This window comes from Sinohyriopsis cumingii, chromosome 6, assembly GCF_028554795.1.
Source record: "Sinohyriopsis cumingii isolate HCF-2022 chromosome 6, ASM2855479v2, whole genome shotgun sequence".
Classification (NCBI taxonomy): domain Eukaryota; kingdom Metazoa; phylum Mollusca; class Bivalvia; order Unionida; family Unionidae; genus Sinohyriopsis; species Sinohyriopsis cumingii.
In genome coordinates this window covers 32647935-32662483 of record NC_142966.1, presented here as the reverse complement: position 1 = coordinate 32662483, position 14549 = coordinate 32647935, and the positions used below count along the sequence as shown (strand labels likewise).

Genomic DNA, 14549 nt, shown 5'->3' with positions numbered 1-14549 from the left:
TGAGCATTATTTGTGAAGTATTTTTTTTTCCTTCTTAACTCATCGATACGCATTTACTGATGAGAAGTGCGACAAAATGTCATTTTATTAAGTCATCCAGATACAATTAATGATCTGAAATATGCCAACTGTCATCCAGATACAATTAATGGTCTGAAATATGCCAACTGTCATCCAGATACAATTAATGATCTGAAATATGCCCAACTGTCATTTTCTTAATTCAATCCTGTGCATTTAATGATGTGAAATGCGAAAAACTCACCCAATGCATTCAGTGATGTGAAATGCGAAAAACTCACCCAATGCATTCAGTGATGTGAAATGCGAAAAACTCACCCAATGCATTCAGTGATGTGAAATGCGACAGACGGCCATTTTATTTAATTTATTAAAGGTTATTAATTGTCAGCTAGTATTGAATATGCGCTCTGTAATGACTGAGATGATTGCATTGATCTTTGGATTCACTCAAACCTTAAGGAATTATTTTTAAATAAAAGCTCTCATCGGACACAGTTTTAATCCAGCACAAATCAATTAATAATTTAACATAAATAACAAATATGAAAAGAAAAATCATAGCAATAGAAATTGATTATTCTGTGAGAAATAAACTCGAGGGAAGAGATAGGTATATACAATTATGCTAGATATCGCAGATAACCCTTTACCAGTCCCTCATGTGACCAAATTCTAAAGTGTATACCGGAGGGGGTCTTTACTGAACGAGAATTGACCATCCATCTTGGCGAAAGTATGAAATCGCCATGCTTTTTCCCCCGACGCAACACGTCGATGTGATGCTACCAACCAATCACTGCAGTTCACGGAGAGGATGTTCTGGTAGCAATCTGCCCCCCCACCCCCCACCCCCAAAAAAATCTTTGCCAAAAAAAACACAAATGCGATCTGTTTCGGATAACCTCGTGTATTGCTACGAGTAGGATGGACATAGAAGTTACGAATGAAAAACATTGCTGCATTAGTAACTTCTCACTCAGCCCTTTTTTCGTAAATACGTGATGTGGTCCGAATGACAGCGAATACCAGCTTCTATCATACATTCGGCGTATGCTCTATTGAATTTACCGAGAAGTTGCGAATGCCGAAAGACACGTGAATGTTGCGTAAATCCGGTATTCGAAAAAGGTCTGTAGAGAGACTCCACAGACGAATTTAAGTACACAAATACGTTTTAGACATGGACAGTATTCTCACCCGAAATATATTCTTAATCTCGAAGTACGATATGGATTTTTCGAGTGTCACGCCATTTTTGAACATGCAAAATGTGCAAGTATTCCTATCTCTTATTACTTGAAATATTTTTTGATGTACAATCTGTAACTTTCACCTTTCATGATACTGGGATTTTCCTATTGAGGTACAGTCTGTAACTTTCACCTGACAGAATACTGAGATTTTCCTCTTGAGGTACTGTCTGTAACTGTCACCTGTCAGAATATTTGGATTTTCATCTTGATGTACAACCTATAAATTTCACCTATTGGAATACTGTTTTTTTTTTCCTTGATAATTCATATTTTCAGCGGGCGATGTGGTATATTTAGGTAATTTCGAAAAGTAAAATGCAAATTAACATGATGGAAATATATATCGGTATATGCGCAGGACAAAGTGAACTTGAGAAGTTGTAAATTTGACCTAAGTAAGCTGGATATATATATATATATATATATATATATATATATATATATATATATATATATATATATATATATATACAAGGTTGCGCTCCACATATATTGCGTACTTAATGACAGTGACGGGGTTAAGGTGAAATTGTTTGCAAAATGCACAATGGAGAGAATGTTAGCATACCTCTATGCTACTTCCATGAAATGTGGCTTCAGCTCCTTTACATGTTGTATTTTGCACATTTGTGCATCATCTAAGCACCCAGCTGATCAAAATAACTGTCCCAATGTGTTCGAAAAATCAGCCTGAACTGGTCCGAAGTAAACTAAATTTTACAGTTATTAAATAATAAACAAGAATTCCGACACAGTTAGCAATTCCAGCCTCTGTATTTGTAGTGAGTGAATTACAAAATATAGAAAAAGTAAATAAATATTATCTGCTTTTTTATTTTTAACAGCTTTCCTCTAAGCCCAGGAAGTGAAAATGACCAAGCGGAGCTAGCATTTTTTTGTGTAAATGTCCAAATCTGAGGTGAGACCAAATATAACCCACACGAAAATAAAGGAAACTAAACTTTCTCTTAACAATGATATATGTGTGTATATATATATATATATATATATATATATATATATATATATATATATATATATATATATATATATATATATATATGTGTGTGTGTGTGTGTGTGTGTGTGTGTGTGTGTATAATGTCTTTTTTAAAATAGAGATACCCAACATGGGAAATTCTTTATCTTTAGGGTATATGCAAAATATAAACATGTAGAGCTCAACCAAAACAAAATTGGACATTTTGATTATTTTACTGATTTATGGACCTCGTTAATTCAACACTGAGGATATTTTATATTCCACTTTCATACAATCCAGCTTCATTAAGCTTCACTCCCAAGTTTCGTATTTTGCACAGGGTGACTTTATAATAAAAAGTGAATTCGGACATTTGAACAATCGGATCGTGTTGTATTTAAAGTAGAATCCAGAAATGCTTTTCTTAGGTGACGCTCTATAGTTTCGTATTTTGTGTAGGGTTAGATTTTTTAAAGAAAAGAAATTTTAAATTTGAAAGAAACGTTTTGAATTGTAAGAGATGAAGAATGTCCCAGTATTTGGAAAGATTAAAATACGCGCTGACGACATGACGTGTATTGAAAATGGGAGTTTACCTTCAACAGCATCGGACGCTTTTGCAAACCTGGTCCTGAAATGACTCTGAACCATTCAATCAGTTTTCTCTCTCGCTCTTTTTTTTGACGTATAGAACGCTGAGAGATTGAACATGTATGCACATGGATTTATTGATATATATATGATTGTTAATTTCTACTAGCGTATGTGCACTTGTGAAACTACAAAGTAAAACAGAAACCTTACTGTTATTTAAAAACGAACGACACATTCTTCACACAAAAATAAAAAAAATTGATTTGAGAAATTTTGAGCCAAGTGTTCATGATTAAACTTCTTGTATCTAACCAAAATTCGGTTTTCAGTCGTAACTGGTGCTTGTATGGTAAGGCCAGAATAATGTGTAAAACTCCATTTCATGATGACAGTGAATTCTTCATTTAAAATTGTCTCAGATTTACAGCCGATGGAAATGAACTCGGTGATAATGACCTCAGATGACCGTGATAATGGTGTTTATTTCAGGCGTAAAATGGAAGACGACACAATTGTATGGCGTGATAGACTGTTACAGGCCCTGCCTTTTCAATGAGGTCAAGGATAGCCATGTAACGGAAATAGTTTTAAACAATGGAACGCTAATATTACTTTCGACAGTACAGGTATTTTTTTAAACGATAGAAAAAAGACAGTAAGAAAAATTGGAAGAAAGAAAATATATAGCAGAAGACAAAAAATAATTTGCACGGTTTCAATTCAACGTTCTCTCAGAATGCTAATTAATAGTCAACCTAATTAACGTGACTGAAAGCAAACTTATAAAAGAAATTTCCAAATTAGGAACTCGGGTGACCACGCGATCTAAAGCGCTCGCCTTTACCGACTGACATCTCATCTTTGTTCGCGTGGGTTCGAGTCTCGGACTCGACAAGTGTGGGTTTGTAAGAAAGCTTGCCAGTAACTTCCCTTGGGTTGGTGGTTCTTCCCGGGGTTTTTCCAGGTTCGTCCTCCACCAGTTATACTGGCCGCCATGTATAGCCTATCTTGTGCTGAGAAATGGTGTTAAACCCTACAACAACAATAATTTCCAAATTAGTGTTTTCTTTTCTTGTTTATATCCTTTCTTTTTCAGCTCCATTGACAATAAGACAGCGACATTTTCAACGTGGAGATGAGACCTGTATTTCCTTCTATAGTCAGAATGTTCTGTTTATTCGCAACAGCTATAAATACTAGGTTACATATTACAGCAGCCGCATTGGGATATGCCTTATTTAATTACGAGCAAGTTACATTTGATGACTTATTCTTGGCAGAGAAATTCCCAGATTGCTTTGGTTTTTGTTTTAGTTTTATTTTTAAAATATTTTTTTTCTTCAAACATAAACATACTAAAGAACATTCTTTTTATTGAACTTGAGCAAACAATTTGCATCGTGGCTCTATTTTGCTCACTTTGTTTTAGCGTGTGGATGAGTTCTCCGCCATTTGCCGGCTAATTTTTCCCCTTGATTGCGCAAATGAGCTCCCACATATTTGGACGATTCAATGCCTTAAATGAAATTTTAGATATTCCAATATTTTTAGATTTACAAATCAAGTTTTAAAACTTTTAGATCGTCAGTTTTATTCTGAATCAGTAAAGACTGTAAATGTACTATCTGTAAATAATAACCTCCTGCTTCCCCCCCCCCCCCCCCCCCCCCGCAACCGCTCCGGTGGCCTAGTGGCTAGAGCGTCCGCCTCAGATGCGGGAGGTCGTGTCTTTTGTATAATCAAGTAACCTACTGTTAAGTCCCTTGCTTTTTTTATGTGAGGCATAATCTGCATCTCAGCATGCGTTTAGTCCTAAATTGGTGATGTTGCTTTTAACTGAATTGAAATTTAAATCTGTAGTTGTAAGTTGCATATCCTTTATTTCGTTAATCAGATGATCCTAACCTGTGTTTTATTATTTGTCTAAATACGGAATTAACTTTAATCAATGCCATTTTAAATCGATTTGTTTCCTTAGATTTTTAATTGTGCGTATTGTATTTTGTCCTTATTTTGTATCTATGTATTATGCTGTGTTTGTATGTCCCAGTGTATATATTCTATGCTGTGCTTGGTCACGTTGTATTTCTGTACAATGCTGTGTTTGCATGTCACATGGTATCTATGTCTTAATGCTGTGTTTTGTCTTATGTTTTGTATCTATATAGTATGCTGTGTTTTGTCTTATGTTTTGTATCTATATAGTATGCTGTGTTTTGTCTATAATCTAAATTCTTGTTCATTATCGTCTTTGAAACCGAAAGCTCTCAACAGAATAGATGTAGCTGTAAGTAGTAAAGTGAAATAGAAATTTATCGCACAGGCTCTTGATTCTGGAGAAATTAATGCGTACACTCACCATATAGCTTGTCTTCTTTGAAGTGGTGTGCGTTATGAGTGACTGAATGCGTAGATAGTATCGGAAAATTAGATCAGAGTCATCGAGTGGTCAGATTGTGACCGGCGAGAGTTAGTTACCTTGTGTTATATGGTGAGGGTACACATTAGTTTCCCCAAAATCAAGTGCCTGTGGGTTTATCGTGCTATCTTGAAAACGTTTATACGGTATTTGTTTTTATTCGCACAGCACATAGGGCTTAACTGAAATAATTAAAAGGGTTGATGCATATTTTCTTATAAAATATTATGGAACGGGAACCATATCTGCCCGGTTAGCTCAGTCGGTAGAGCACGGGACTCTTAATCCCGGGGTCGTGGGTTCGAGCCCCACATCGGGCGTACTATCTTTTTTTTCCCTTCTCTCTCACTTTTGTCAATATTGCGCGTAATTTGTTTGCATTTCTAAATTTTACTTCATGACACCATATATGTATATTTTCATCTTCGTGCATAAATCATCACAGCAATGACATCACTCAATATAAAGCTCAGTAAAAACCCCAATTACAACTAACAAAGTCGAAAATAAAGTACAAAGTGTAAAATTGTATTCTTGCAATAAACACCAGTGACATTGGCGTATCACAACACAATAATTTTGTTATATTTAAAGGTAATTCACAAGTAAATCAGCTACTTTTCTTGTTAAAGATGTTGACATTACTTTATCAAGACTTTTGGAATATATAAATAACTTCCGAGGAAAACAATAAGAGATTTCGTTTTCGAGCAACGATGTTCCGATTCGATTTTATTTATATATAAAAAACACAAAAAAACCAAACAAAACAAACTACAAACAAAAAAAATAAATCCCCAGCCAAACACCATTTTTCTGACGCAACCATGTCTTGTTTAAAACTGGAGAACGAGTCCAATTTTAGCAAAATTTATTTCAAACTTTGAACCCGTTGTTAATATTTAGTTAAGTCAATGTAGATCCTGAATAAGGTATATAAAAAAAATCTAAATATTACCCACATATTTCGATTAAGTAAACACTAAATTAAACTATTGAATGAAGTTAACCTGTAAATAGGGCCGGATTTAGGCATAAGCTAAACAACCTATTTCTTAGGGACTCACAGTCTGAATGGGTCTCTCAAAATGTCAGGATTTTATTTTTTATTTGTTACAGTTTTATAATAAATTATATTTAAGAAATAACCTAACTTTTTTGCATCATATGTTCACTGCTATTATTTATGCAAAATATTTTATATAAATTACATAACTGATATTGTAATAAGTTGCAAAAAATTGCTAAGTTTAGCTGTTGCACAGCCTTATTCTCTGTTAACACTTACCAAATAGGGCCTCTACAGCTTCACATAGCTTAGGGCCTCACCATATCTGAATCCGGTCCTGCCTGAAAACTGATTTCGTAAGTCAAATGCAATTGAACTGTTCCATCTTTTTCTTTTTAGATTTCATTTATACCAGGTGAATGTTGTGTGAAAAATATGTTAATGTCATTTTCTAATGTATCTTCATTATCCAATGTGATCTCTCCCTACGTGTGATCTCTCCCTACGCGTGATCTCTCCCTACGTGTGATCTCTCCCTACGCGTGATCTCTCCCTACGCTTGCTGATCGCTTAAGTACTTCCGTTGATGTTGTCGTCAAATTTAGAAAATATAAAAGATTTTACCGATTTTTTTAAAAGTTTTTGTTTGTTTATCTGAATTTTACATTTAATAATTTATGGTTGTATATCATGCAAATAAGATCGATTTCATTTGAAAGATTTACGTACAAAATGGGCAGATATGTAGACAGAAATATACATTATTTTACAGACATACTGACAGTCAAATTGAAACATGATGATGGATAGATATATAATTTAATTGTAATTCATCATCATCATCGTCATCGTCATCATCAGTGCTTAAACTGCTGAAACTAGTATACATTAATTGCATATTGGACCTATTAAATAACAGTACGTAAATGTTTTATCCTTAATATCTTTCGTGCATTCAGATGGTCACAGTTATCACGGCCGTTTATGAATCTAGTGACCAGAGATTAGTCAATGCAAACGCTGGAAGCTGACGGCGAAAATGCTTACGAGAGGCATTTTTGAAAAGTTTTAAATATTTTGTTGTACATTTTGGGTATTTTTTAACATGTCATTGAATTTAATAAAGATCGATAGACAAAACAGCGTTTTATAAAATGATCTGAAACTGTACCCGTGGATATATGCGTGCCATGTAACAGAGGTAAATGACAGTGGCGACTTTGGCGTGAAAACGTCGGGATGGAGAACAGTTTTGTTACTGTGCAACGATAATACTGAAAAATCCGGGCGCTCTTAGTGCACTCTGACTGATATCAAGGACCATTTGGACAACGTTTAGGATGCATCTGTCTGTCATATCCTACTATTATGATTGCTTTTATCCTTTTAAAAATGGTCTGAAAACCACGGAAGATGACCCAAGGTCTTGTTTTGTTTAGAAATTTATAATGTGCTGTGAAAAGGGCAATTGATTCGGGTGCTAGATACCCAGTCTGTGATATTTCTGTTATTATGGGCTTTAATCACTTTGCTGTATCGAAGAATCACTTGAAGCTCAAAAAGTTATGTACAAGATGGGTCCAGCATTTGTTGAAGGTTGATCAAAAACAAACTCGGGTTTGAAATCACCAAACATTTACCAACATATGTAAAAAGCTTCCAGATCGTTTGAACCAAATGAAAAAAGAAATGTCTCCACCTCCACCCGTTCTCTTGTCAGCTGTCTTATCATTTCGTAATGTACGTGGCTAATGATAAGAGCACAAGAGCAGAAAACCAGTTTTTTTATTAGTAAATTTTATGTGTTGAAATCATAAAGATATCCATTATTTTAGAAGACAATAGTAGTAATTTGTACTTTTTTTGTTTTGTTTTTATAACATTTACTACTACTACTACTACTACTACTACTACTGTTCTTTAAGCCTCTCAAAAAGTGTAATATAGAATAATTAAAAAAGAAAGTTGCTGGTTTTAACTTCTAAATTCAGTCTCCCCCTCCTTCCATTGTCTTCAACGTTTCTTTTTTCAGTGATTACCTTTCAACAGTTCTTTTTAAGTGAATACCTTTGTTTCATCTTGTGGATAGTGTTATAAATGAATGGTAAAGTATGGAAACTAAAATTGAATATGGATCTGGGTTGAAACAAATCAAACGGGTGTCACTATATCTGTGTTATTGTATTTGGAGCTAGAATCGGAAAGTTAATGCAACAGTGAATATTTGAAATGCTACATATGTATATGCACACAAGCTGGGTGTCTTTAATGGTGATCAGAACCGTGAATATTTCACAGACTGCAAGACTAAATGGTCCTAAGTTGAGTGTCATTAAAGGTTGATACAACTGGAATATTTCACGGACTACACCGAAGCAAAGTGTCTTTCCTTAATGGGGAACACAACAGTGAACATTTGACGGGCTAAATGACTAGAGACCCTAAAAGCGGCGAGTCCTTAATGGGGAACATTTAATAGGCTACATGAGTAGATGATCCAAAGCTGAGTGACCGTAATGGGGAACACAACTGTGAACATTTGATAAGCTACAAATAGAAATGAGCAAAATATGATCGACCTTAATGGGGAACAATATCCAAGCTTGAACAGGCTTGTACAAAGGATGCTGACTATGTATCTATAAAATTAAGACTAGATAGAGCAGTCAAAAGAGTTTGTATACTATTTGAATTTGAGAATGTTGGATATAAATGTTTCTTACTGTCATTGATTACACATCTAATATAGAGGTAGTAAGGGTACGGAGTAGGGTGGGTAGAAAAATAATCACATAAAGGTCGAAGATAAATAATCATTGCGAAGATCTTGAATGTATTATTATGTACAAGCATGTGATAGAAACCAAATTTCCTAAACGGGCAATACTCTTTTTGCAGCGTAAACCGTACTTAGTGGAGTTAGTTACAGATTATAGTCTTTTATGCTGATTTTTAAAAATGACAAACGAAATCAGTATTTTAAGATTGTCTTTCTACATTTCAATTTTTTTTACCTGTTCAACAAAGTTGGTGTCGTATGAAAATAATTTCTCTAATAATTGAGAAAAAATTATATTACTATTATTATTATTATTATTTGTTTGTTTGTTTTTCAACATGTTGGCAGTATTTTATATCAGATTTTGAAAGAAATTTGTTTGTGTACCGTCTGTACTAGCTTATAAGTCGAGTTCATCTTACAGACCCAGATCTACACACACACACACACAGAGAACACTACGACGATGATGACGACGAGGACAATTAAGAGGAGAATGTTTCACGTAGCGCATCGTTAAATAAAATAAAAGATGGGAGGCACCAAATCGCTACTGCGACTTACAGAACCCTATACATCTCTGTTGCTGGGGGGCTTTGAATTTATTGTTGTTGCCGCTCCGGTGGCCTAGTGGTTAGAGCGTCCGCCTCGGATGCGGGAGGTCGTGGGTTCGATCCCCGGCCGAGTCATACCAGAAACTTAAAAAATGGTACTAACAGCTGCCTCGCTTGGCGTTCAGCATTAAGAGGTTAGTGTTAGGACTGGTCGGCCTGGTGTCAGGATAATGTGACTGGGTGGGACATCATGCTACATGTCTGCGGCATGATGCCCCAGTGCTAGACATCACTATAAACTGCCACACTGCAGACATCGTAGCGATATGACTGCAAAATTGTTAAAGCTACGTTAAAAATCAAAATCACTTCACTTCACTATAGTTGTCATCGTTGTTTTGTTGCACTGATTATACTCCACTTACGGGTGTTGTTCCCAGAGCCGTTGCTGCAATTGACTTCATCCTTTCTACACATCGTCTTCCTAGTTTACGTTTGTTAACATATTCCTTTTAGAACCTCCTTAAAATGAAATGAAACACTTACCTTCAAAAATATTTATCTTATTTCCTAATTAAAGGAAAGTCCTGTGTCAATAAAACTTCAAATTCATATTTATGTTCATAAAATGAAATTAGGGAAAAGGCTTGCATTGTCATGTATATCTATAATATATATTATATATTATGGGTTTATCTTTTGTCCATGATTCTAGATTGTAATGATAACACTGGACAACAAATTTTTACAAAAGTCATGTTACTGAAATAAAATTAGTCAATTCTTATCAATTTTTATGTGCTGAACACGAATATGACAGTCAAATTGCAAAATTGGCTCTAGTTTTTTTGTAATCTGCAAGAAATTAATGTTTACATAACGAAATGCATTCCAATAGTAAAAGGTCAACTGTAATAGCCTACCTATAAAAAGTCAAGTCATTGACTACATCTTAGATTTCTTCGCCTGTCTCTTGTACAGCTGTTCGGGAGCATCTCTGAGGAGTGTCCAGCATTAGTCAGCCAGCATTGTAGTGGACCATTTTCCCTGGTATCTTTGTTCCATTGTTGCGATATCTTGATGAAAACGTTCGCCGTGTTCATCACTAACAATACCACAGTTGCTAGGAAAGAAATCCAAATGGGAATGAAGGAAGTGAATCTTTAGAGACATATTGCAGCCAAGTTTCTTATACTTCATCAACATGTCTTCTACTAGTTCCTTATAGTTTTCTGCCCTAACATTTCCGAGGAAGTTTGTAGAAACTAGGCGAAAAGCATTCCATGCTTGTTTCGCGTCACCTTCCAGCAAGTTGTTGAACCGGTCATCTTTGAAAAGCTCTCGAATCTGAGGACCCACAAAAACTCCCTCTTTAATCTTTGCTTCGCTGAGTCGAGGGAATTTTTCATGCAGGTATCGGAATGCTGGCAAAGTCCGGTCAATGGCTTTCACGAAGTTCTTCATCAAACCTAGTTTGATGTGAAGGGGTGGTAGCAAGATTTTCTGAGCCTCAACCAGAGCTGGGTGTTGGATATTCTTCTCTCCAATGGCTACATTCTGCCTGTGAGTCCATTCCTTCCTCATGTAGTGCATTTCCCTTGCTCGGCTATCCCACTCGCATAAGAAACACATGTATTTTGTATATCCTTGCTGCAGTCCCATTAAAAGGGCAACTACCTTCAAATCACCACAGAGGTGCCAGCTGTACTTGTTATACTCAATGGAATTCAGTAGCTGCCTTAAGTTATCGTATGTCTTTTTCATGTGGACAGCATACGCTACTGGAATAGATGGAAGAATGTTTCCATTGTGCAAAAGCACAGCCTTGAGACTCAGTTTCGAAGAGTCCACAAATAGTCTCCATTCTTGTGGGTCATGAGTGATTTTTAAAGCATTCATGAGGCCCTCAATATCGGAACAGAATATCAGATTACTTTCCTTTCTGAAGAAAGGCTCCAATTGCTGGTGGCGCTTTCGATATGCAGTAATTGTGACATCTTCTTCTAGAAGATTCCATTGTTGGAGTCTTGATCCTAGCAATTCCGCCTTGTTCTTTGATAAGTCCAAATCACGAATCAGGTCATTTAGTTCTTCCTGTGTTATTCTGTGTGGGGTTGATGATGCACCACAGTGAAAATCTGGATCACTGCATGCTGATGGACCAGGAGAAGAACAGGTCGACTCACCTTTGTCTTCGTCAGATGAATCAAGAGAATATTCTGCTGGAGGTTCTGGAATAGGAAGTCCCTCACCATGTGGAACTGGTCTCAATGCAGACGGAATGTTTGGGTAGACTATTCTCGACTTCTTTCGCTTCGTTATTCCGCCGGAAAGAGGAGGAACCAAGCAGAAGTAACAGTCATTTAGGTGGTTGCTTGGCTCTCTCCACACCATTGGGACTGCAAACGGCATTGATGACCTTTTGCAATTCAACCACTGTGAAAGCTGTGTTGTACATGTAGCACAGCATATATGCGGAGCCCAAGGCTTGTCTAGGTCACCAACCTTGCATCCGAAGTAAAGATGATATGCCTTCTTCACTTGAGAATTGATACTTTTCTTCTGGTTGGCAAATGTCACTTCCCCACAAATATAGCAAAAATTGTCCGCGGTATTAACACACTTTCGAGGCATTACTGTTCTTTATTGTACGTAAATGGATAAAATAATAAGTTTTATGTAACAGTAGCTTGAACTGTCTCGCACAACGTCTAAAATATTTTAAATGCTGAACCTATCTGATTGGGCTTTATATAGTACACTGCTTACGTCAGCTTCAGCAGCCGCCTGGCATTAGTATAATAGGCCTACACATGTATAGTACACTGCTGACGTCAACTTACTTCAGCAGCCGCATGGCATTAGTATTGCATTACATCAGAAAATGATGCAATCAACTGTGGATGATGTGAGCATGATGGTATTATGCAATGTTACATCATTATTCCGGATGTTGCTGCAGTCCTACTGGAGAAATTTACACAGTGAAACATAGAAAATGAGGTATATGAATATCTTCAAAACGAGAGCCAATACAAATTTTTCACGGTTATATTCGTGTTCGGCACACCAAAATACTACAGATTAGGGCCTTTTCAAGTCAGTAATGATTTCACTGTTGACCAGTGTAATTTGTAAATAATATATTACATAGTTAATTTTTGTCATGATTGTACAGTATATTGTACTTTAAGATGATGTAAACATGTTGACATTGGCTTTCGACTTTAGAAGTGGTCTTGTTTGTAAGTTATAAATATGTTCGAGTTCAAGGTCTTGTTTTGTTTAGAAATTTATAATGTTCTAGAAGCAACTTGTTTGCAACCTTGATAGGAAAATGACCTTCATCCTGGTCTACTTATTGTGTTTTAGGTTTTAAATTAAGGTTGTTTACGTTAGAACGATAAATTCCTAATTTACAATCTATCTAGGGGAATCAGCCTTTTTTGTTGTTTTAGTTCTATTTTGAGAGGATATATTTACTTAAATTTGTCATTGGATTGCAATGTGCTCATTGACTTTTCGACTGAAATCATAATTTCTCATTAGCTGGTGTGGTTTTAGAAACATTAAGTTGTTTCCCATTGGATAGGTTAGGTCAGTGGGTTCTTTTACGATGTGGTGTATTTGCAATGCGTGACGTAGCTAGTAGAAGCAAAATTCATTTTCACTCTTTGTACCTATATATAAATCCGTGGAGCTGGACAGATTTTAGTCAGTCCTATTTCTTGTGTTATTGTTGTAACATCGGTCTGCAGACAAATGTAAAGTTGTGTTTAGATATTATTTGAGAAGAAACATTTATTTAGATTTTTTTATTGAAACTACAAAGTGTTTATTTGACTAAAATATTACTCTGGGACTTTTGTGAATTATTCAAAGGAATTCTGGACAATGGCAATTTGATGCCATCAGAACTGTTGGCAGACTGTTGTATTCGGGGATCTGAAATTCGTTCCGAACATTCATTTCATTTGGACTTGAACATAATTGGTTTTAGGATTACTTTGGATTCAATTCATAACGCTGTCAGTTCCTTTTACATTTTGATTATTTACCTCGGATAATTAAATTATTTGTTAAGCTTTGCTAAATTATTTGTTTAATTTTGTTAAGCTTTGCTTCTTTCTGCTATGATCATCAAGTTGTAATAGAAGATACACTGTTGTAAGAACGATTGCATGGTTAGGAACAGGTGTTTTGGTTTATGGCAAAGAAATGTGCAATGGGAAGTAACTAGAGATACACAAGACGAATCTTTGGCTGGTTACCTCCCGTGTAAATTATAGATATCAGGCTGGACGATCTCATTATAAAATATTTACAAAATAGAGAAGACAAAATTCGGATGCGTAACCAGTTCAAACTAGTAAAATTATGGTTTCATCAAATGCCGCATATTCACACCTGTTGCACGTTCCTTTGCTATCCACGGTAATTACAAAGATATATCCAATCAGCCGCATAATTTGTTACGACTCTATGGTCTTAAACTAAGTAACATAAACGAACGAAAACCAACATCTTTTACAAAATTCAACAAAAATAATGTATTTCTCTAGATTACTAAGTGCAGTTTAAATAAGAAAGATATGTATTGTGAATTAAACCCCAAACAGTCCAAAACGTTCTATCTCATGTCCAAATGTATGAAGTTCCACCTGAATTTCAGTGGTATTTCAGATAAGTTCCAATAACTAATGTGTTGATGTGCCTGTAGTCTCTAACGTACTAATGTGCTAGTGGCATGGAGTGTGCTGATGTGCAAACAGGATTCTGATGTATCACAATAATATAATCTCATATGTCCTTGTCACTAAAATTCCAGATTAATGTTCCAGTCCAAGAATATTATTGAGCACTTTGTAATTCTTGTGAATAATAGTTTGAAACAATAAATCCACCCAAACTAAAAACTGAACACAACAATAAAACT

General features: G+C 35.6%; 1 non-coding gene across 1 annotated transcript; it reads left to right on the top strand.

The window, feature by feature from the left end:
- The first annotated feature begins 5518 nt into the window (after nucleotides 1-5518).
- Nucleotides 5519-5591, top strand: Trnak-cuu (transfer RNA lysine (anticodon CUU)). The gene has a single exon. It is a non-coding gene; the product is annotated as a tRNA-Lys (tRNA).
- Nucleotides 5592-14549: the final 8958 nt, after the last annotated feature.